The sequence below is a fragment of the Lissotriton vulgaris genome, chromosome 7, assembly GCF_964263255.1.
Source record: "Lissotriton vulgaris chromosome 7, aLisVul1.2, whole genome shotgun sequence".
Taxonomy (NCBI): domain Eukaryota; kingdom Metazoa; phylum Chordata; class Amphibia; order Caudata; family Salamandridae; genus Lissotriton; species Lissotriton vulgaris.
Window position 1 is genome coordinate 1,026,545,174 of NC_141695.1, and position 24,441 is coordinate 1,026,569,614.

Here is a 24,441-nt window from a genome sequence, read left to right on the forward strand (position 1 = left end):
TGCCTGTCACCCAGTGAGCGAAGGGCCGTGATCAGTTTGCGAGCGGAGGGGGTCTTGATGACATAGGTGAGTTCCGGGACCTCCGGCGGCTCAGCCAGGTCCGGGCCTAAAACGGCAAGGGCCGCTCTACGAACCCTGTGATATTGAAAACTATGAAGCAGCGTCGACCCGGGGCAGGAGTGAAGGACCTGCTGCAGCGTTTTCAGAGTGCCGTTTAAGAAGAGATCACCCATGGTAAGAATGCCTAGGTCACGGAGTGCCTTCAGGACGCCCTTCTCAGTCAGCGGAGCCAGCCAGGCCGCCCATTCTACCCGGAGCAAAGGTGAATACAGCAGCTTGCAATCCCGGGAGCCAATCAGTGCATGCCAAGCATGATTCGTGGTGGCTATAGAGTCCAGATTGCCGACCCTTCTATCAGGTGGATAACACACTGTCGCCGGAAGCGGGACAGGGTCTGCAAAGAGTCTCTCCAGTTTCACATGAGGGATACCCGGGTCCCCATGAATCCAAGTATGCAGGTGTGCGCCCTGAGCAAGTCTGTAGTATCGCTCCAGATCCGGTGCCCCAAGGCCTCCCTGGTCGTACGGAAGGGTGAGTGTTTGCCACTGCACCCGCGGCTGTTTGCCCCCCCACGCCAGGCGGACGAGTGTTTGGGTGAGTTGCCGGAAGAAAGCCTTGGAGAGGACTACTGGAATATTCACAAAGAGGAAGAGGAACCTGGGGAGTACCACCATTTTCATGAGCGCAATCCTGCCCATGAGCGAAAGCGGGAGCCTAGACCACACTTCGACGTCGTCTACCAGTTTGGAGTAGGCCACACCATAGTTCTCGCGTATCAGGACTTCCGGGTCCGTATGTATGCGTATCCCCAAATAGCGGATAGCATCCGTGGTCCATTGCAAGGGGTACTCCGAGTCGAAAGGGAGCGTCACCGGCGTCAGGGGCAACGCTACTGACTTATTCCAGTTGACGCGAAGACCAGAAAGAGCCCCGAACCTAACCACCTCCCGTAGCACCGCAGAGAGATTAGTCTCCGGGTCCCGAACATATAGCAGAGTGTCGTCCGCATAAGTGGAGATACCGATCTGGTACGTCGGGAAGTTGATCCCTTCAAACCGGTGGTACTCTCGTATAGCGCAGGCGAGCGGCTCCGCTACCAAGGCATACAGCAGGGGAGAGAGGGGGCAGCCTTGACGTGTGCCCCTCCCAATATCGATGGGAGCAGTGACCAGGCTACCTATCTTTAGCCTCGCAGTAGGTTTGTAGTATAGGGCGCTCAACATTTGCAAAAACGGCTCTCCTAGGCCAAATTTACGGAGGACTCTCAGCATAAACGGCCACTCAACGGAGTCAAAGGCCTTCTCCATATCCAAGAAGATGGCCACCGCTTTGTGTTCGTGTTTGACATGCTGGATTGTGCCCAGGACCGTGCGAATATTATAAGTGAGATTGCGTGAGGGGACAAATCCCGCCTGCTCCGGGGCAACCAGATCCGGAACCAGCAACGCCAAACGAGTCGCAAGAACTTTAGCATACAGCTTCGCGTCCACATTTATCAGCGATAGCGGCCGGTAGGAGCCACACTGATTCGGGGGCTTGCCAGGTTTCGGGATGGTAATAAGCAACGCCTCTCTCATGGATTTCGACATGCTGCCCTGCTGGCAGATGTCATCGAACAAGAGCATCAAGTACGGGACCAGTTGCTCCTGGAAGGCCTTATAGAAGGACACCGTGAGACCGTCCGCACCAGGAGCGCTACCAGATTTCATGCCCTCCAGCGCTTCCGTTATCTCCTCTTTCTGAATGGGGGCCATTAGAAACTCCCTCTGCCAGTCAGCTAGGAAGGGCATTCGGATGTAGCTCAAGTAGTCGTCTATTTCGTCCTCAAGGCGTGCGTCCCTCGAGGAGTAGAGGGCAGTGTAGTAGGCATGAAATTCCGCCAAGATGTCCTGCTCCTCCGTAACCACCGCCCCAGTAGCCGTCTCCAACTCCTCGATAACCAATGGGGGCCTACTGTTGCGCATAAGTTTGGCTAGGAGTGCACCAGGCCGCTCCCGTTCCCCATACACACGCGCCGTCGCGTATTTGCCCATATGCTTAATTTCCCTGTCCGCCTCCTCCTGAAATTCATCTAGCAGGGACTTAAGCGTGACCATATTGGCTGCGTCCCCCGTGTCTACCGCCTGATTATCCAGGCTAGAGAGCTGAGTCTCGAGCACTTGCAGGCGTCGCCTGATAGCCTTGAGCACCCCAGAGTGTTTCGCCATAGTCATCCCTCTGATGAAAACTTTAAAAGCGTCCCAGAGAACTTGGACGCTGTCCACTGAGCCCACATTGGTCGCGAAATAGGTCTCTATGTCTTCGGCGAGTTCCCCTCTGAAAACCTCATCTAAGAGGGAGTACGGGGGGAACCTCCACGTGAAGGGGGGGATCCTCCTGGGAGGAGCCACCAGTTGCAAGAGCAAGGGCGAGTGATCAGACAGCGTGCGCGGGAAAACCGTGCAGGCTTTCACCATATCTAGCAAAGAGCGGGAAACAAACCAATAATCTATACGTGTGTGAATGTTGTGATAGGCCGAGTAGTGAGTGAACCCACCCCGCCCCGAGTGTCTATGTCGCCACACATCAAGCAAATCAAGTTTCACACATTCCGACAAAAGGAGGGACGCAGAAGCAGCAGGGGACCTAGGGGGGCCCGCAGATCTGTCAAGGTCCGGGTTCAGCACTAAGTTAAAGTCCCCCCCCCACAGCATTCTAGCGCCCACAAACTGCCTGCAACTGTCAGCAAGCGAAGCATAGAACTCCGGGGAGTCGTAATTTGGGCCATACACATTCACCAGCAGAAGATCATGATCCTTTCCAACACAGCGCGCAACCACAAACCTCCCTTCAGGGTCTACCGCCAGTCGGGTCAGTGACAAACGGGATTTGGGATTAGCCCATATGAGCACCCCCCTAGCGTGTGTCGTGAACCCCGCAGCGACACAAGCGGGGCCAAGGCCCCTCACCTGTAACATAGGGCTGGATAGTGGCAAATGTGTTTCCTGCAGTAACGCAAGGTCAATGTGATGTCGATGCAAATAGGCTAAGACCTTCCTGAGCTTGCGGAAATCGTTGAGCCCCCTTACATTCCAGGACAGTAATCGCAGGGAGCTCGGGGAGCACTCCGCATTCAATGATTCAACAGTCGACATGGTAGATTAGAAGGAAAATGTTGCAGAGCAGACAGCGTGGCAGACACAGTGCAGTAGTCGGCAAAAACATACCCCCCACCCGGCAAACCCTGAACCCCAAACAGCATGGCAGCAAGAATACACAAGCACAACCAACAGCCACCCACCCACAGCCGACCAACCCCAACCCGGTCAGACAGAGCTTAGCACTACCCACCCTGAACCCACCCGAAACACCCCACTACAAACCCAGGACCCCCTAGAGGGTCGAAAAGCCGAAAGCGCAGGGGCAGAGGTACTGGCCAGACAACAATATACTCCAACAAAGGCCAGAAACAGTCGGTGCTCCCAGCCCTACCCCCATAGCGTTCGGCACCCCACCCACGCCCCAGCAATAGAACAAGCAGAGTGGCGAATAATCAGTCCCTACATACCATCGGGGGCACCCTTCCGACAACCAAGGAAGAACAGCAAAAGTTCGAGCCCCATTATGTGGCACCACCCCGAACCAGGCAGATTAAGGGGCACAAACCAACATGTCGTGAAGGCAAAGGAGAGTCATATCAAAAACTGGAATCCAATACATACAGTGACAGTAAAATAGCCAAGCCAAGCCACGCAGCGTGAGACAGTTCAGCCTTGGCCCTCCGAAGATCTAGCCTCCTCATCCTCCGGACGCTGACCCCTCGGGTTGTTGCGCTGTTCTTTGGCCCATTCCTTAAGCGACTTTTTCAGATCAGCCGGGTCGGTGAAAAAATGCGAATGTCCTTGTTTATTTATCCGAAGTCTCGCCGGGTATAGCATGGCGTAGTCGAGCCCCATGTCTCGCATCTGTTTCTTGTAGGGAGCGAACCGCTTTCGCTCCTCCTGCACCCTAGCAGTGAAGTCAGGATAGAGGGAGATGTTCATTCCTTCAAACTGCAATTCCCCCTTCTCTCGCGCCAGACGGAGGGCCAGGTCGCGGTCCCTGTAATTCAAAAGTTTTGCGATGATTGGTCTCGGCGGGAGGCCAGGCTGCGGCTGGGGTCCGAGAGTGCGATGTGCCCGTTCAACAATAAACATGGGGGAGAAGACGTCCTCCCCCAGGAGCTTGTGAAGCAGCTTCTCGACAAACAGTTCCATCTTACCGGTGTTGGTGGATTCCGCAACCCCCGTGATGCGGATGTTGGAGCGCCGCGAGCGCGCTTCCAAATCCTCCGTTTTGTCTTGTATGACCTGGAGAAGACGGCCGAAGTGCTTACGGTCCCTATCCCACTCCGTTTGGGCCTCCTCTGCCTCCGTCAGCCTACGCTCCGCCATGTCCAAACGTTCCGCATGTTTGTCCACCCTTTCGGACATCCGGTCCATACGGAATGATAAGGCGTCGATTTTCGAGCCGATCGCCGACATACTGTCCTGCAGGCCTTTCTCCATGGCGCCTAGCATCTCACGAATGTCCGCACAGAGCGAGCCCTCCGCCGCCTGCGCTGATGTTTCCGGAGGAGCATTCTCCGCGCCCTTCGGCCTCCGCTGGTCGAACGTGAGCTTCGGTTGATTTCTGTCTCCTTTCACCATGGCAGAGGTCCCAGAAGATATGGCAAGCAAAGAGCAAGAGGTGGCTCGACGTAGGAGAAGAGCCAGGGGAGCAAACTCCGCGAAGCAGTCCGGAGCAAAGCAGGGGACGACGGCCAAAGATGGCGGCCGCGAGCCTCGTGGCACAGACTAGTCCAAGGGGAGAAGCCCAAACTCCAGTGTCACACTACGGTGCAGGGCACACCGCGGGGTGTCGAGAAGCGCCAGTACACACAGAAGCACACGGCCCAATACCAGTGTCTTTCCAGTCCTCGGGGCAATCCGAGTTGCGGTGGAGCCCGTCAACCGGCAGCAGTAGGGCGCTACTTCCCGCGGTCCAGCCAGTAGGTCACTTCAGGGAGCCCCAGGTCTCCACCAAGGGGTCGCAGCAAACACACACGAGGCAGAGGGGCCACAGTGAACTGGCACTGGTGATGACCGGTCCAGAAACCGCACAGGGTAGTGGGTCGTCCGGCAGGACGGGGCCACGCAGGAACCTCACGCCGCACGTCGCGTTACGCAGGGCAGGCAGCCCCCAAGGATAGTCCGCGGATTGCGGCCTGGTCCGCAACTCCAAACACCGCCGGTCCGGTGATCGATGCCACCACCGATTTCGATCAGGAAAGGTGCCCCCAGCAGCTCCAGGGGTCGTAGAAGCAAATTCCGCTCTCGCTGGAGACCGCGAGGTGCCAAAAAGGATCAGTTTGATGGATATTAAAGGGGCTCAGGCGAGGAGCTCAGCACTCACACGTCTTGCATGGACGCCAGCAAGCTCCGCCCCCCCAGACATGGAATCTGTTGATGTCAAAACCACAGGCTCTGTGGCATCAACAGGATTCCATAGCCCACAATAAGAAGGCCTATAACATTAAAGCAGAGCTTACAATCAGTCCATAATACAACACATCCCCTTCCTTTCCAACTATGGCACAACAAATACAAAGCAAATACGACATACAAACATTATATATATATATATATATATCCACACACTCTAGAAGAAAGGATGGAAAAGGACTTACTAACAATGAGACAACACCTACAAAGAACAAAACAACATACACCCAACATGGCCCCAATAAGAGGGGCTAGCAAAAGACATAGTACCACCCCTAGCACACAGAAAACAAATAGTAGCGCTACAGGGGTAACTTAGCTAAAACATAATTACCCCACCAGACAGGAGGTCTGCTAACCCAAACACGGCGTAGGCCAGAGTTTTCACCACTCACCCCCACATTCACGGCTCCCCTTGCATAATGATCCTGGGGTTTAACAAACTCATTGTCATACATAAGTAACCAGCCGGGACTATCTTCCTCCTTCTCAGACAAAGGAACACCCATACATAGCCCATCCTTCTGAAACAAAGCCACTCTCCTGAGATTCCAGGTTTGTCCATTTTCCAATCTGACCCAATGGCCTCCCAACTTCCTTTACTTTATATGGGCCACGGAACTTGGATAAACCTCTACTCAAAACACCAGGTTTCACCTTCAACCAATCTTTGCTTTTAATCAGATCTTGACCATTGCAAGAAGTTTTGATTTCTTCCATACATTTGGAATCTCATTCACACATCCACGGCAGAACTAACTTTGTACCTGGTTGCCCACCCCTCATCAGCTCAAAAGGTATTTTCCCTGTCCCGGTATTCACTGTGGAGTGATATGCCTATAATATATCTTGGATCTTTTTCTGTATGTCAATATCAGCTCTATCAGCCAGCTCCGTGGTGCTCTTAACCACTCGGTTGAGCCTCTCGACCTGGCCATTGCTCTGTAGGTCATATAGTGAGGTACGTATGTGTTTAATATCCAAGCTGCTCAAAAGTTGCTGCATCTCCATGGATGTCAACTGTGTACCATTGTCCGAGATTAATTTAGAGAGTATCCCTTCCCTTCGGAATATTTCCCCCATCACAGAAATGATGGATCTCATAAACACTAGCTCCGACAACCGAGACTTAGCATCTACTAATACTGCTGCATATCGTTCATTCTCCGGATTGCTCAAAAATGGGCCAATGAAGCACAGTAACTCCCAAGCATGCTCTGCTTCAACCACATGCTGATTGTATTCAGTCACATCCAACCCAACTCTAAATCTCTTTTCCGAATTCTTGCATGCTTCACATTTCTCCACCCAGGCCTTAGCTTGGGTGTCCATTCTTGGCCACCAAAGGTTTTCTTTAAGTCTCTTAATGGGGTAAGTTTGAACCAAATGTCCTTCGTGGGCTAACTCTATAAATCTTTCTCTCACTGGACTAGGTGACACAAATCTCTCCTTTTTTATGATCAATCCATTTTTCACTAGAGACAGCTCATCTAGGACCTTATAAAAAGGTCTAACTGCATCCGGAAGTGTGCCTTCCCTTCTCAATTCACCTCTGAGCATCTCCTTCACTGCTTTAAGGACCTCACCAGACTCTATAGCAAACGTACACTCACTCGTGGGTACACATCCCAGTAGACTTTCTGTTACATCCTCTACATCAGCCACTATTTCTTCTGAATCAAAGGAGCACTCCTCAGCAGCCTTATCAGGTAAACGGGACAAACGGTCTGCTGTCTGGCAGGTATTCAATATTGCAGTCATGCAGTCCTGTACCCTAACTGCCAACCTTGCCAAGTGACCTGAACACTTGGTTGTGCCATTGGGCCCTAACACTTGGTACAACTGCTTGTGATCAGTGCTCAATATGACTTTTCCACCCAAAATGACATGGAAATGATTAGTGACCCCGGCTGCTGCTAGCGCTTCATGCACAATGACTGAGTAGATTTATTTCTACCTCAGTCAACAAGCATGGCACGAAAGTCAACTTTCTTTTGGTACGTTCATGTCCTTCAGATAATACTGCTCCTATGCCATTCGCACTCGCATCAACCGTGTCAATAGTTTTTAGGCCAAATTGAAACAGAAATAATAAATCAGCTTTAGGCATCTCCATTTTAAGTTGCTCAAGAGCAACCTACTGGAACTTTCCCCACTCAAATGTTTTCCTTTTTTCAACAAGTTCCTAAGCGGAATAGATTTTCAAGCAAAATCCGTCACAAACTTTGAATAATACTCTAGGAACACATATGAATGATCTCAACATGTCCTTGTCACTGGAAACTCGTGCATTCACAATCGCGCCAATCAAATTCATTTTTGGCTTTATACCTTCACAGTGATCAAGTACCCCAAGTACTCCACTTTTCGGGCTAGAAACTTGCACTTGTCCCTACGCAGTCATGCCTGCTTCAGCTATTCGGATTATAATACCCTGTTGTGCTCAGCAACAAAGATAAGTATATTGTCGTGAAAATAAACACATTTTTAATTCCATCCTTCTCACCAGAAAATGTTGGAAAGATGACATCTTACACAAGATCACAGAAGTCCTCATGAAGTTTATTGGCAGAAACAATCTGTCAAATAGCCAAGCACCATGAATCACTAGTTTCTCAACTGACATGGAATCAGTTGAGGTCACCACCACAGGCTCTGTGACATCAACAGGATTCCATGGCCCATCATTAGGCCCTAAACGTTATACCAACGCCTTGTGATCAGTCCTTAATATGACTTTTCCACCCCATATGAACACCCAGAAATTATTAGTGGCCGAGGCTGCTGCTAGCGCTTCACTCTCAATGACTGAGTCGTTTTTACTGCCTCAGTCAACAAGCGTAACACGAAAGCCACTGCTCTTTCTGTACATGCATGTGCTGGAAATAAGACTGCACCTATGCCATTCGCACTCGCATCAACTGTGACAATAATTGTTAGGCCAAATTGAAATGGAACTAATAAATCAGCTTTAGCAATGTTCATTTTAAGTTGCTCAAAAGCAAACTGCTGGAACTTTCCTCACTCAAATTTCTTTCCTTTTTTCCAACAAGTACCTCAGTAGAATAGATTTCCCAGCTAAATCCTTCACAATCTTTGAATAATACTCTAAGAGCCCCATGAATGACTTCAACATGCTCTTGTCACTGAACTTGTGCATTCACAACCAGGCTCATCAAATTCGTTTTAGTCTTTATACCATCGCCGGTGGATCAAGTGCCCTAAAGTATTCCACTATCCTGACTAGATACTTGAACTTGTCTCTGCACAGAGCCATGCCTGCTTCAGCTATGCGGTTTAGCACCGGGTACATTACCCTGTTGTACTCAGTTACATCTTTTCCAAAGATTATATAATCCTGAAAGAAAACCACATTTGTAATCCCAGCCAACAAGTGTCATTAGTCTCTGAAACACATTAAAAGGCTGACATGAGCCCAAAAGGTAAACTGTTGAATTGAACCCCATCTTCAGTGGTGACAAAGGACCGTCGCCATCAAATGCTTTGAGTCTCGATGCAATTTTACCTGGTGATAGGTGCTCAAAAGGTCTAATTTGGAAATGTATTTGCAATTTGACAACTGAAAGATCAGTTTGTTAATGTTGGGCAAAGGAAAACAGTTCATCACCACAGGTTAGTTTAGACTACATAAATCCACACAGAGCCTAGAAGAAGAGTCTGCTTTCGGGGTGATAACCACTGGAGACACCCACTGAGTTGCTTCCATGGGCTCAATAATGTGGTCTTTGAGCATTTGATCAATAATAGATTTAACTTTTGCACAAGCTGCTAGTTATACCTTCCTAAGACAGTGCTTTACTGGAATGAGATTTTCTCTCAAAAGTATTTTGTTTTGATAATCTTTGATCTCGCCAATTCTATCCTCAAATATCCTCTAAGAACCTTTGAGTATATCTTCCAACTCTCCCTCCTCAACAACCAACACTTGTTCTCTGGGATTCACAACGATATGCAGATCGTACTGTTGTGACCACCACAATATTGGAGGTCCATCGGTCACTACATATATTCTCCCATTAGTTACACCATCTTTGATCCTATATCAGCTGAGAAGCAACCCATGACGCCAATGTCAGCTCCCTTATAACCTTTCAAGTTTACGTCAGATATTTTTTTACTTTCCTTTGGCCATAGGTTATCAAACGTGTTTAGGTACGATGGTGTACAAGGAGCCTGAATCTACCATCAACACAGTAAATTTGTCATTGACTTTAAATTCTGCTTTGGGTCAGAATCTTCTTTTCTCAAACTGGTACTCCTCTTTACCGCCACTAGAACCCTATACTCTGCCCCTTCGCCTGCTTCTTCTAGAAGAGAAACTCTTTTGTAAGAGCCTTTGCAAACACGTGAGACATTATCTTTCTTTCCACATTTGTGACACTCTCTACCAATGGTAAAACAGGCTCTGTGACATCAACAGGATTCCATTGCCCTCAAAAACAAGACCTGTATCATAGGAGCAGTGCTAACAATAAGTCCATAATATGGAAATACTCACGTGTGGCGACTGCAAAAATATGACCTACTTGCCTCCTGGCCTGATGATCTGAGACCACCCCCTAAAGTATTTAAGGAACTAAGAAATCTCGAGATTACCAAGGACTCCAAGCTATTCATTAATGCCCAAGTGGCCAAACTAGAAAGATCAAGCTTTGTTACTATAAAAACTCTGCAATGCATCTTCCCCCACCTGGGATTTCCACACAAGGTTCAGACTACCATCTCTCTTGTTCTGTCTAAACTCGATTACGCCAAGAGCCTCTACCAGGGATCACCTTCAGAACTCTGCTGCCACACTACTCTTACATGTAAAGCCAAAAGCCCACATCTCTCCTGCCTTGAAAACCCTACATTGGTTACCGGTTGCCAGGAGATCCACATTCAAGCTGCACTGTATCACCCTCAAAGCGATACATGGAAAAGGACCGCTCATCGGGAATAAAATCACCAAATATACATCAACAAAGGAACATCTGCTACAGATTGGCAAATAGCCTCAAAATCCCACCACATAAAATAAAAACCCTAGGTGGTACATCCTACTCTGTTCAAACAGCCAAACTTGGGAACTATTTTCCCCCAAAACATACGATCCAAAAAACAACCTTATCTTCAGAAGACAACTCAAGAGACAACTATGACGGGGTGCGCTCCTGCTCCACGCCGCTGATCATCATGTCTTGCCGTTCTGCTGGCATTCTCCGGGCCTGCTGTCTGGCATCCTGCTCGCCTCTGGTTGGCGTGCTCTGCCAGTGCTTGCTGTGCGACATCTTGTGTGTGGTTGCCTGTTGCTTCTGGCTGCACCGTAGCTGTGTAGCTGCTCAGCTGTGGTGGCGGCCCTTCTGCGCTCTATCGTTACGGCCCTGCTCCTGGCGTGGAGGCCGCACGTAGCTGTTCTGTGCTGCTGAACGTATTGAAGCAGCCTATGATGTATCATGCTCTGACAAAGGACAAAGGTGCGTGCAAGTCACCTTTCTTACAATTACTTTTTGTTTTTTGCTGAGCTCTTGTTTGTGAGGACGTCTGCCTGCATTGTGAAGAGTCTTTTGCGGCATGGTGCCCATCTCACAGTGGGTGTCCTGATTTTTACTGCCTGCAGGGTGGGGTGGGGGTAGTGTAGGTGGTTTCAGCACTGCCCATTAACCACAGTATTTTTCTTTTGTATGACTTCCCTGGTTGTTCTATCCAGTACCAAAACAAAAACGAAGGAAGTCTGAGTCCAGATGCCGTTTTTCAACACCGTCAGCTCCTGTTTGCAATTGGGGGACTCTAAGCCCCACAAACCACCAGCACTCCCAGGAGGGAGGAGCTAACTTTGCGCTCTTAAGCACTATCGCACACCGTGGCACAGGAATAGCACGGGGACGCCAGCTATCCCTGGAGGTGGATAGGCGTCTCTCCGAGCTATCGCAGACTTCACATCAGACCACACTCGATCCCTCCCTTGATCTTATGACCAGGTATCCCTGCGTAACTCCCCCGCCCCCCTGTGCTAGCTCCTATATCCGTATCGGTTCCACCGGTCCAGTTGGAGCAGTCCATACAGCCTGCCACAAAGAGAATAAGGGGGGGGGGGGGGTAAAGTGCAAAACCAACCGGCAACAAGAGGTTCCAAATTGCCCCCCCCCCCCCCCCCAACCAAATCTCCAGCGCCAAGAGCCTCCACCACCCAATATGTTGACTTTGACTGAAACAAATTGGAAAATCTGGTCAAGGATCTAGTTGGCCCATTGCATGACAGGCTTTTGAAAATTGAGGAGAAATTGGATTCTATTGTTTTTAATACTAATACGGACACAGCCCCTCCCCATGGTCGATGGCCCCCCTCACAACTAAAGGGGGCAGGTTGTTGTGCCATCTTTACCCCCTCCCCAATCCCTCTAACCTGTGTTAAACCCCCTACCTTTACCTTCTCAGAAGCAACTGATAAATCCTAGGGCATCACCCAACACATTCCTACCCCTGGTATAGACTTCAACAGGGTCCCAAATAACCTAATGGGGTATGAAAACGACAGGGGCAGCGGACGACATGGAGGCCAATTAGCACAGTCCTGCGAGAGTCCAACTTAGTGCTGGACCTCCCTTTCACTGCTTCCCGTTTGGTCCTGGTCTTGGTAAACGTCCCAATGCTGAGGGAAGGCCAAAGGGAAGATACTACTCAACTCATGGATAAATCCCTCCACAGGCTGAGCACTCAGGCCCCAATTTTTTGATGGTCCAAGGGGCATGGCCAGACATACTATTATGGCGAGGAGGGTGAGTTGGGGGGTCCTTTATCAAAGGCTACTCTGGGAGATTGCGTAGTGGTAAACTTTAATAACAAAAACGTTACCCAGTCCTCATTGCATTATTTTCAGGTCAACCTCTCCCATAGCTCCCAGATCTCTGTACTCCCGCTAGAGCATTTCTATAGTTTTTATTCAGGTGCATCCGATAAGACCAAGGGTGCATCGATCGTTGGAGCAGCTGGCCTCAATAAGCCTGGGCAGCTAGTTAAGAGTGGGATGGAGCTATCAAACAGATTTAAGCCCCTAACCCGGCTGGCTGATTTGGAATCTTGCGGCTGACTCTCAGGGGTAGCAGTGACCCAGCCAAGGGAGCCAGGACACATGGTCACCACTCAGGATAAAGTCTAGCCAAGAAAGTCAAGATAGGGGGAGGGGTTGTAGAAAGGGGTTCCGCACTCACCTTAAAAATAGTTACATGGAATATATCAGGCGTAGTTTCAAAGTTAAGTAGTTCAGATTGCTTAGGCCAGTGGCAAGTTTTAGACCTTTTATGTATTCAAGAAACGTGGGCCACTGAACCTATATTTTTAGATGGGTTTCGCTCATTACAATCAGATGCGCTCCCATCCACCTCTGGAAAAGCGGGAGGGATTGTTTACTTTTTCAGAGGCAAAGGGTTTGCAATAAATGATTAATTTTCGACGCCCGAGTCCCTATTTCCATACTCTTCTGATTGAGGGGAACAGGGACTGGGATTGGTTATTAGTGAATTTTTATTATAATAATTTGGGGGGTAATATGAAGGACGTTGTGGAGCAATTAGATGTCGAAATTCAAAATAGTACTAGCACATCATATGGGAAAGTTGTGAATATTTTGTGGGTTGGGAACTAACTCCCAGCCATGCAAGTTCAACGAACATAGGGTATGTGGTCTTGAGGACACTTCAGGAGACCCTATTCGGCATTTTACCCACCACAAATGTGGCAACAGTCTAAATAGGTTGTTAATTTCTAGAAAACTGATAATCATCAAGAAGGTAAACCCTAATGCAGATGGCCTAGTTAAGACCTTTTCGAGAAATGACTACGAATCAACACTCGATTTCATAATAGTTTCAGGCATACTTCAGGCTTGTATTAAACAAGTTGAAATAAAGCCAACCTATTCAGTGATTATGCAATTCTCTTCGCCTCGATGGAGACGGGCCTGAGAAATGCATTACCCACCCATAAAATGAGTAAACCCATCCTTGGCAGGAAAAATGGCTTCCAGTTAAAGTGGAATCAAATAGATAAAGGGAACTGCTACTGACGCAGCTAAGGCGATGAGCAGGGAACAGCAGGGCAGGATATATGACGCTGGGGATAAGGCGGGTAAGCTTCTTGCATGGTTGGATAAGAAGGACCTGGCGTCCCGAGTGGTTCCAGAGATCCTGGGTGATGACGGGCTCGTCGTCACTGACCCCGCTGCTATTGCCGAGACGTTTGCGGACTACTTTGAGACGGTCTATACGTCCGTTTCCGACCGGTCCGAACTTGACTCGGCCTCCTTTCTGGAGGAGATCGAGCTCCCCTGTTTGTCTGACGCGGAGCGGGAGGATATGGACCGGGACATGACGGCTGACGAAGTAGCGCTGGCGATCAGGTCGCTGCGCTCCGGTAAAGCACCGGGGCCCAATGGTATCCCGGTGGAACTGTATAAGCTCAGGGCTGATACCATTGCTGCACCTCTGAGAGATATGTTCCTGGCGGCCCGTGAGGCTGGTGAGCTCCCATTTGACCAACGACTGGCCACTATTGTGGTCATTCACAAGGAGGGGAAACCTCGTGACCTATGCCGTTCCTACCGCCCCATTTCCCTGCTGAACGCCGAGCCGAAAATTTTGGCGAAGCTTCTTGCTAACCGGCTGGTGGGAGTGATCGCGGACTTGGTTCACCCGGACCAGTCCGGCTTCATCCCGCACCGTAATACGGCCCTTAACCTTCGAAGGCCCCACGCGGTAATGGCGCGGGCACACCTGCTCACGAAGCCGACGGTACTTGCCTCGCTCGACGCGACAATGGCATTTGACTCGCTCGAGTGGAATTACCTCTGGGCTGTGCTTACTAAACTTGGGTTTGGACCTGAATACATCGGCTGGGTCCGGCTTCTCTACTCTTCCCCACTTGCCAATGTGACGGTGAACGGTCGGTTGTCTGCCTCATTCGCTTTGCACAGGGGCACTAGACAGGGCTGCCCGCTGTCACCGCTCCTATTTGCTCTAGCACTTGAGCCGTTGGCTGCCTGGATCCGGGTGCATCCCGACGTTGCAGGTATCACGTGGTCGCCGGATTTTGAGGATCGGATATCGCTCTATGCAGACGACATCCTCTTATACCTTACCTCTCCCTGCCGGTCCTCGATTATGGTGTTTGATTTACTTGGCACTTTTGGTAGTTACTCAGGCCTGGTCATTAATTGGTCCAAGTCCTCCCTCTACGTGCTGTGTGGAGATACTCCGCGCCTCCCTCGAGGCTGCTCTATACAGATTTCGCAACATGGTTTCAAGTACCTGGGCATTTATATTTCAAAGGATGCCCGTGCTCGTTACACTAAGAATTTGCTCCCTCCTTTGGTGAGGTTGCGGCGAGACGTGGAGGGCTGGAAGAAACTGCCGATATCTCTGCTGGGTCGGGCAGCATTGTTTAAAATGATGTCCCTACCGCGGTTCCTCTATGCGCTCCAGAATACGCAAGACCCAGTGCCAGCCAAGTACTTTGGAGAGGTTGAGAGCCTGCAGCGTACCCTGTTGTGGGATGGCAGGCCGCGGATCTCTATTGCCAAGCTGACTATTCCATGGTATGATGGAGGCATCGCCTTGCCTGACATGCGCCGCTACTATTGGGCGTCTCAGCTGGCGGCAGTTAATTATGGTTTTTACGGACCGGCGGTCAATCCTGGATATGCCATGGATCGCTGGCTTACGAATGACGGGAATTATTACAGGGCATTGTACTCTAGATCTCTGGATCGGAAACTGACTGGACCTACTAAAACGGCGGTGCACCTCTGGCGGGCGGTGACCAAGACTTTGGGTTGGCAGGGCAAACTCACTATGGCTACTCCCCTGTACGATTCCGACCTGCTTGGGAAATTGTGGCACTCCAAATGGTTCGACAGATGGGATCTTATCGGTATTTCAAAGGTGGTAGATGTGATGGCGAGGGGGGAGGTTAAATCTTTCGAAGTGCTACAGACCGAGTTCCAATTGGGTTCAACGGAATACTTCCGATATGCACAGCTGCGGCACGCTATCATATCTTCTATACCCGTGGGGGAGAAAGTGCCTGAGTCGTCTCCGCTGGAGGATAGGGTGTTAGACGGCCATATGCCGGATAGCGCCATCTCCTTGACCTATAAGAAGCTTATCAATGTGCGGACTGATCTGCTGGTGAAACTGAAAGACCTCTGGGTGAATGACGGAATTGAGATGGATGAAGAGGAGTGGCAGTCAGCAGTTTCTTCCCCTAAGGAGGTGGCGATCTCGGCCAGGCTGAGACTGGTTCAGTTGAAGATACTCCACAGGGTTTATGTCACGGGCCCGAGGCTGATACACATGGGGCTCTCTCAGGATGGACTGTGCAGGAGAGGATGTGGTGTGGTGGCGACTTTTATGCACATAATCTGGGAGTGTCCGGTGATTGCCTCGTACTGGGGGCGTGTGCATGAAGTAATGAGGGCTGTTACCGGTGTGACCCTGCCTGCTGAGGCCCGGCGCTGCCTCCTGAACGTTTGGGGCCCGAACGACTACAATGTAGCTCAGACCCGCTGGGTCACCCTGGGTAATATGGTAGCCAAAAGGGACATTGCCCAGAAATGGGGTGCGTCCGCGCCCCCCACTGTCGACCTGTGGAAGACCAACATGGATTGGTGCATGCTCCGAGAAAAGACTGTTTACTTGGCTCGGGGCAAACCCAGGATGTGGGGATCGGTATGGGGAGCGTGGAACTCGTATAGGGGAGACATCTGCGCACCCCCGGAGATGACACAGCCTGATATCCGCCTGTCTCCGTAGTTCCCCCCTCCCAAGGTTCCAAGCTTTGTATCCTGACTCACTGCTCCCCATCCATTTGACTGTCATGTACCCTGTTGTTGATGGGATGTGCGAACCCTGCCCCTCCCCGTGCTATATGCCTAGTCTATCCTCTTTGTCCTCAGCCTTGTTTCGTTTCTTTCTTTTTCACTATTTTTTCTGGTCCTTCCTCTTTTTCTCTTTACTTTTCTCTCTGTTGACTTGGGTCATACTTATTGTTAGTTTAACATTTTCTATTGTAAAATTAAACCTGACCACTCCTGTGCCTTGTTTTTGTACATTTTTCCGAGTTGCAATGTGATGCTGCCTGGCCTCCGGGATGTACGGCTGAATAGCAGTGTACTTGTTTTGGTAAATAAAGGTTTTCCAAAAAAATAAAAAAAAATAAAAAAATAGATAAAGGGAAAATAGTCCCGCTAATTCTAAGTAACGGTATAGAGTCTGTAATGAGCTGTCTGAATCCCCAAAACACCCCCGATCAAATCACCTCCGGTTTTGTGATTCTTCTTGGCGAAGTGAAAAAGGCACTGACGTGTGCAAAACATTCTAATGTTGCCCCACCAATCCAGTGGTTCGACCACTCCTGCACAGTCACTAAAATCTCTGCATAAAGCCCTGAACGCACGTATGCAAAACAGTGTTCTAATAGCATCTCTTAGGAAAAGTTACCTGGGAGCCAGGAAGTTAAGGGAGAGAACTTTAAGAGAAGAGGCGTGGGAAAATTTAGAAAAAGCAGCAATTTTTAAGTCTGGGTGTGATTTCTGGAAAACAATTAATGCTCAGTTTTTCAAAAACTATGAAGATCCCACACTAGACGTTCATGTGGGAGAAGAAGACTGGGTGGCACACTTTGAGCAGGTTTTTGGCTCAGGGGAGAATGTAGCAGCAGAAGACCGACCTGTATCCCTCCCCATGACAAAGCATTTGACATTCTCTCGAGAAGAGATACAATCCGGCCAGGGCAAATGTATAGATGGGAAGGCCACGGGCCCAGACGGGGTCCCAATTGATCTATTTTTAACTCATCAGGACCTGTGGACCCCCTTCTCACGAATGTGCTAAATGTAATAGCAAAAACAGGCCCCCAACCGACATAGTCGACTAGTATTATAATCCCCATTTTTAAAAAGAGAGATAAGAAGAACGCCCAGCACTATCGACCAATTTCCTTATTGGACACAACAGCAAAATTATTGGGGTGACCATTACTACACAGGCTAGAGGACTGGGCCAGGGAGAAAAACATAATGATAGAAGCACAAAATGGATTTCAAGAAGGGAAAGGTACAATTGAACTGTGCTTAAACCTGAGCCTGACAATTGATAAGTACACTAGAGCTAAGGGGGGGGGTCAAATCTTCTTGGCATTAATGGACCTCAGTGCCGCTTTTGATTCCGTGTCCCATACTAAACTATGGGACCTAATGGACACCATGGGAATCGATCCCGCTATAATAATTTTTATTCGCCAATTATATGCTAGTGCTAAAGCATCAGTTCGCTAAGGCAAAAATGGGGAATGCACTCACCCCTTTAAGATCAGCCCCCTTCTTATTCTCCATTTACACTAATGGGGTCGGGAAGCACTTAGGGGTCAATGACGGATATACCCGTTTTTGATGGCCGCACTGTTCCGATACTGGTATATGCGGACGACGTCGTCCTGATTGCCAGAATAGGTTTAGCCCGCCAGCACTTAAGGGACTATGTAGCCTTTATGGCCTTATTAGATTTACAGGTTAATGAGTCAAAATCCTTCATTCTTGCACCAAGGCTGGGGGTGAGAAAAAAATTCCTTTCTTTCAAAGCGGCACTTGGTATTTGGAGTTGGTAGATTATTTTCCTTATCTTGGGGTCGTTTTTGATAAGTCACAGTCTTGGGCAAAAATGGTCGACAATAGGGCTCTAATGATGAAGAGGATGTAGGGGCAATTACAGCCTTCACTAGAATGCTGAGATTAAAACCTATTGAAACTATCAAAAAGATTTTGCAAGCTAAAACAGTCTCTGCTTCCTCTTACATGACAGGTATTTGTGGTAAATGGCATCTGTAAGCCTTCTCCAAAACCTGGAAGATAGTTTCTTCAAGGGTATAGCCTCTCTCCCTTAGTCCTCCCCAACCAAACCCCTCACCTAGAGTTAAGTGTGCCCTACCTGACTGACAGTATCAAGCTAGCTCCAATTATGTTGTGGCATTCAGTATGGTGCAGGGACACTGTGAGCCTAAACCAATTGATTATAAAATACTGCCTTAGTCCAGATAATTGGCAAACAATTGTGTGGCTACATTATGTGGGAAAGACCCTAACTGACATAGGACTCAAGAACTTGTTTGAGAACCCTACTGCTTGCCAGAAAATCTCTAAGCTTGAACTTAAGTCTTCCTACTTGAAAAAGGTCTTGTTAGATTGTTTTGAATCCAACAGCCTAAAGAAACTGGTTATTCTGTATCAACAAATACCCCCAGTTTTAGAGGGAGGGAATTCTTATCTGGGAATTACAAATAACTCCCAGCACAGGCATATTTTAATTAGATTTCAAATTAATTTAAACCCTCTGATGTTGAGTTTTCCTGCCAATAATTGTACCCATTTTGACCTATCAGTCTGGTGATATGGTATCTAAGCAGTATTATCTCCACGTTGTTTTATTTTGTGCTTTTTATAAACATCCTTGTGCAAGGTTCATACTCCCAATCATAAAAAGCTGTCATTTTTAAACAATCTCGAGTAGCACTTTATTTTTTTTAATCCCTACCAGATCCTTTCATAAGTTGTTCAGTCGCTACGTTTTTATGGGCTTGTATGAACACTAGGAAGACTCTGCACTTTAGTATTGAATGTAATTGACATGGCTCTTAAGATCAAGAACTTTTGCGTGGACAGTCTCTTTTGCGCTCTATTGATCTGTATAAGACACTTAGGTTTATACCTGTTATGCTTGTGTCATTTCCCTTCTACTACTGGAACCAAATAATTTACTCATTACTGGAGTAGTGGTGCTAACTGGTACAAGAGGACTACTGGCTTTGACTGATAATTGCATTTTGCTAATTTGCAATCTGCACTCTTGTACAAATTTAGATATTCTTTTTATGTTTTTAACTGTTTTTCTCTGAAGATGTATTTTATCATTTTTAATAATCATACGTGCAGCTAATGGTTTTACTCAAATGTATGTTTCTGGTTTTTGTACAGTGAGTAATAGATGTCTTCCTTTTGTTTGGCTTGTATGGATTTATTGCTACATCCAAATAAAGATTTAGGATGATGATGACTCGGGAGTTGGCTCTTCCCCCTCATAACCACCATAGTCCAACATAAATATACAGCACATCTCTCTGTATATAAGCATTTATTTGAACTATAGATATGTACTTACATATGTGTATTGCTATGTATCAACGTGAAAAATAATTATATTTTTAGATATATAGATATTTGTTAGTTCTGCTTAACAGATATATATGTTGCTTATACTTGTATTATTCTATGTTTAACATGTATATAGGTGACTGCATAAATAAGTAAACGTTTTATCATAACTAATATATACATTTATTCACTATTGAACAACAACACCACCAACAGCAAAAATTAGGTTTTACAGCAACACTTTAAAGTTTGAGTTTGTTGAATACAGCTTGAATTTACATATATTGCCTTCCTTGTGCATGTGTACCTTCCATGTACTTATGTATCTTTGTATTTGTTACTTTGCATCTAGTTCAGTATCTACAATGCGCTAGCTCACCATATACCTCTCATCATATACCTCTCGCAGTATGTCCTCTACCTCCACTTTAGCTCCTTTCAAACCTCATTCTACTACTCTTCCCAATGCACATCTCGCCCTATGCCTCTCAATATAACCTCTAGCTTCACTCTCTCACTCATTCCAAACCCCATTCCACTACTATGATCCCCAAAATAACCCTTATAAACTCTTTCCTCCTTGCATCATCCCATACCTCTATTACTATTCAGATCTCGCAAACAAGTCTTTCTAAACCCTTCCCTCTGATCCTTTCCCTTCCACCTCCCATTTATTCACCCCAAACCTCCTCCTACTGCTATAAACTCCTGGAAAAAACTCTGTAGACCCTTCTCTCTTCTATCCCTCCACGATTCCTCTTCGTTCCAAATAACAGATTCATCTGTCCACTGCTAAAATTAATGTGATATTTCCCTATACTAATCCCCCACAAATCCTATTTGTATACCAGAGTAGTATGCTACCTGCCGAAGAGCTCCTCAAAATCTCATCAGGGACTGCAAGCGCTATATAAATACAAACCCTTCCCTCTTCTATCCCTCCACTATCCTTTTTTCAATCCAAATAAGTTTATCATGTCCACCGCTCAAATTAATTTCATATTTCCCTATACTAATTCACCACTAATTCTTTTGGGTTCCGGAGTAGTGTGCTACTAGTCGAAAAGTGCTTTAACACTTCATCAGGGGTAGCAAGCGCTATATAAATGCAACCCCTTGCCTCTTCTATCCATCCACTAGCCCTTTCAATCGAAATAACAGAGTAACATGCCCACAGCTCAAATTAATCTCATATTTAACTATACTAATTATACTTGCGGCAAAAGTGCTCAAATGCCTCGCCTGGGATGGTAGTAAGCGCTATATACATGCAATTACAATACAACAGACTCCCTTGTTGGTGATGAAATGAACTTCACCGTTGGGCAAAACAAAAATACTTTCCTTCTTCCCAATTCCCCTAGTGAAACATCAGTCCCTCAAATTCCTGTTTAACCGGTGAGTTGAGAAACACAGGGAAGATGTCAATCTATCCATGCCACATACACCTGCTGAACATCTGTCAGCTCATCTATTGCAAATTACTTAGAAGTTTCCCCCACACCTACTGATATTGTTAAACTCCTTTTTTTCAGAAAAGCAGGCTTCTTGAACTAGAGCCATGCTATATAAATACTCTAAATAAATTGATAATGAAAGCTATAATAACTCCGGGTTAAAATGTACACTCACAACTTGGGCGTCTCATTAGTGGCATGAATGCGATTGTTGCATACTATATAAAAGAATGCCGAGAAAGTGCTGTGGTTTCTGACTACTGTGAGAAAATCAGCAATAAGACTTCCGTGCAGTTCAGCATGAGGCCTCTAAGCAGATCAAAGTTTTTTACTTCAAAGTAGAAACCTCTTACAAAATATATCGAAAACAATGTTCATATTTCCAAACATACGCAACAGCCGAAATTAATCACTGACACGGTGTAATAAGTCCTCACCAGCCACATGCCGTAAAGCGCTTCAACTCTTCGTCAGGGGCAGTAAGCGCTATATAAATGCAATTTACATTTGCTCCCAACCAGCAATAACGAACAATCATGTCACAAAGAGCTGGGTATTGAATGGAGAAAGGGTGCTGAAAAGAGACAGAGAGCAGAAAAAAAGGAGTGGGAATGACATACAGGAGGGAGACGAAGAGTAGAGGTGGCTGGCTTTGGTAAACATGGCGAGACAGAACGCAGCCATAGGGAAAGCAGTAGAGCAAGAAAGACGCATGGAACCGATCGGAATGAATGACAAAGAGATCATTCTCACTAACGCATAACAACTAAGGTGACTGACTTACACAGACCGTCCGCAAAATTCAGCCTAGTGCCCGTAATCCGTTATTGATGTTTTAATAGGCGACATTTGTCCACAGTGTCAATACTTCCGGGTCGCATGACAGCCAACAGCTGAGCCTATTATGTGAATCGTTTTGAAGTAGTGAAGGCTCGTATCTATAATGTGACCTGGGATTGGAGCCTTGTCTTCAGCTCAGCCAATCGTCGCGTGCTATACAAAATTCAGACGTGTTCTTTGGTTTACGAAGTCTGCACGTGCCTATGCATTCTATAAACACTTCACTTGGCGGTGTGTTTGAAGCTGTCAGGCTGTTCTGCTTGCTGACATAAACACAGTCAGCCACGAGCCGGTCTTTATCAGCCGGATGTAGCCTGTACACGTCCTACTGCCATCCTCGAATTTACACGGAACACTTAGGGAAAGGAGGGCAGGATATGCGGGAACACCTCTCCAAGGTTTGCGTGACATATTAAGCATTTACTAACATTGGGTGGTATATTTGTTATGTGGTGGTTGTGGGCAAGTAAATTAATATATTAACGTTAAGAACCCTGCCAGGTGTTTCGCTTGTGCCTAGCGCTAAAGCAACAGTCAGAGTCATATTAGTACGTGGTTTGTAACTTCCGCATTAGAATTAGTGTAAAATATGACTACGATATTTAAACTCAGCGAGCACGGGCAATGTCAATAGGTCTGGCTTATGAATGAAAATGATTATTGCGTCATTGATGGGCTTAGGCACTCAAGGGGGTACTTACACTTGCGCCGGTCTATGTTATGGTTGTTGGTTTAGACAGTTTTTATTACACAATATCTGTCCAGAAGTCCAAACTGATTTAGCTGAAAGACTTTACGCACTGGACTAATGGAACCATGTTATCATGGCACTGTCACCTATATTATTCATGGACTGAGCTCAACACTGGATTTACAAGCGCTTGGGTGTATTAGGCACGCCATGTATACCTGAAATGCTCGACTTCATGTATCAGTAGTAGATTTCCATTATTGATGTGTGATCCAATGCATGGATAGTCCTAAGAGTATGTTGGCTTTCTGTACATGTAACCTAAATGTCAATAAAAAGCAGATTCAAAATAATAATAATAATAATGGGCTTAGGCACTCAATAAATTGAAGCCCTCATATATGCACTCTGTCATTAATCATTGCACTCGTGCATCTTATATTATTTATTTAATGTGATTATATATAGCGAGAACATTACCCAAAGGTGTCGGAGCGCTTTACAAAAGAACCAGTTGCATTACAAAAGGACTTTCGATTACATGAGTTACGTAAGAGATACAAATAAAAAAAAATGCAAATGTACAAGGTGTAAAGTCACTCAAGGAAGAGATATAAACAGGAAAACATTGCACATGTACAAGTTGTAAAGTCACACAAGAAAGAAATACAAACAGATAAACTCTAAAATCACATAGAAATGGTAGTAAGTACAAAGGTCTCCTACATATACTAGTGGTTAGAGTTCTATATATACAAATAGTAAATGCACACAGGATTACATTTTAACAGCGATTAGGCTTGGATAATTATATAATACACGTGTGTGTGTGTGTGGGTATATATATATATATATATATATATATATATATATATATATATATATATATATATATTCACATCCCTTCCCCTGCTGGGAAAGACTGAGTCGCACAACATCACGGGGTTTTCAAAATGTATTCAAGGCGGACTTGCACTTTTTTTCCCAATGCATTTCGGCCATTCTCTCGGCCTTCTTCGGGGAATACGATTCTTCAGACATCAATGAGTTTCGCCTTCGGATGACCAGTGCTTGTGATAGAGCGCGCAGTTATCCCGGGCCACCTGTGTTACCAATTCTTTACACGCACTGGGCCCTGGCGTGCGAATTTTCCAAACACCACACTAATAATTTGGGTGAATCGGGAGAGGATTTTATATTTCTCCTCCTGCACGCTGCTATGAGCAATTAAGGTTTGGTTTCACCTCTGCATACCATGTACCTGACTTACCACAGGCACAAGTCTTACGACGGACCTGGAGCTATCAGGGAAAATAGTAGACAGGCCTAACATCAGATACTCTTTATAATCAGTAAATACTTTCCACAATTCCGTAAAATGACCACAGACACCTGAGGATGTTTAAAACTTTATATAAGTTCTTTAGAGAGAATATGACAAAGCAATAAGTGATAGGCAGAATAATGCGTCTAACATCAAAATCAACACTATAAAATAGCTATAGATAAATGCTAAGACCATTTGAGTACATGGGAAGACTAAAAGGTAGGAGTTTTTAGAACAAAACTAGTCACTGCAATTTTATACTAAAAGATAGGATGTGGATGGGACCTAGAACACATACTTAACCTAAGTGTTTAAACTATTCTTACTAAGTTCACCGCAATCAGGCTAAAGGTAGGGGAAAAATT

General features: G+C 46.8%; 1 protein-coding gene across 2 annotated transcripts in view; it reads right to left on the reverse strand.

The window, feature by feature from the left end:
- RUFY1 (RUN and FYVE domain containing 1) overlaps nt 1–22,095 on the reverse strand; it is a 717,137-nt gene extending 695,042 nt beyond the window's left edge. For both annotated transcript variants that reach the window (XM_086931454.1, XM_086931453.1), the window contains exon 1: nt 22,003–22,095. The gene's annotated coding sequence lies outside the window, so the exon portion shown is untranslated. The remainder of the gene's footprint in view (nt 1–22,002) is intronic.
- Nucleotides 22,096–24,441: the final 2,346 nt, after the last annotated feature.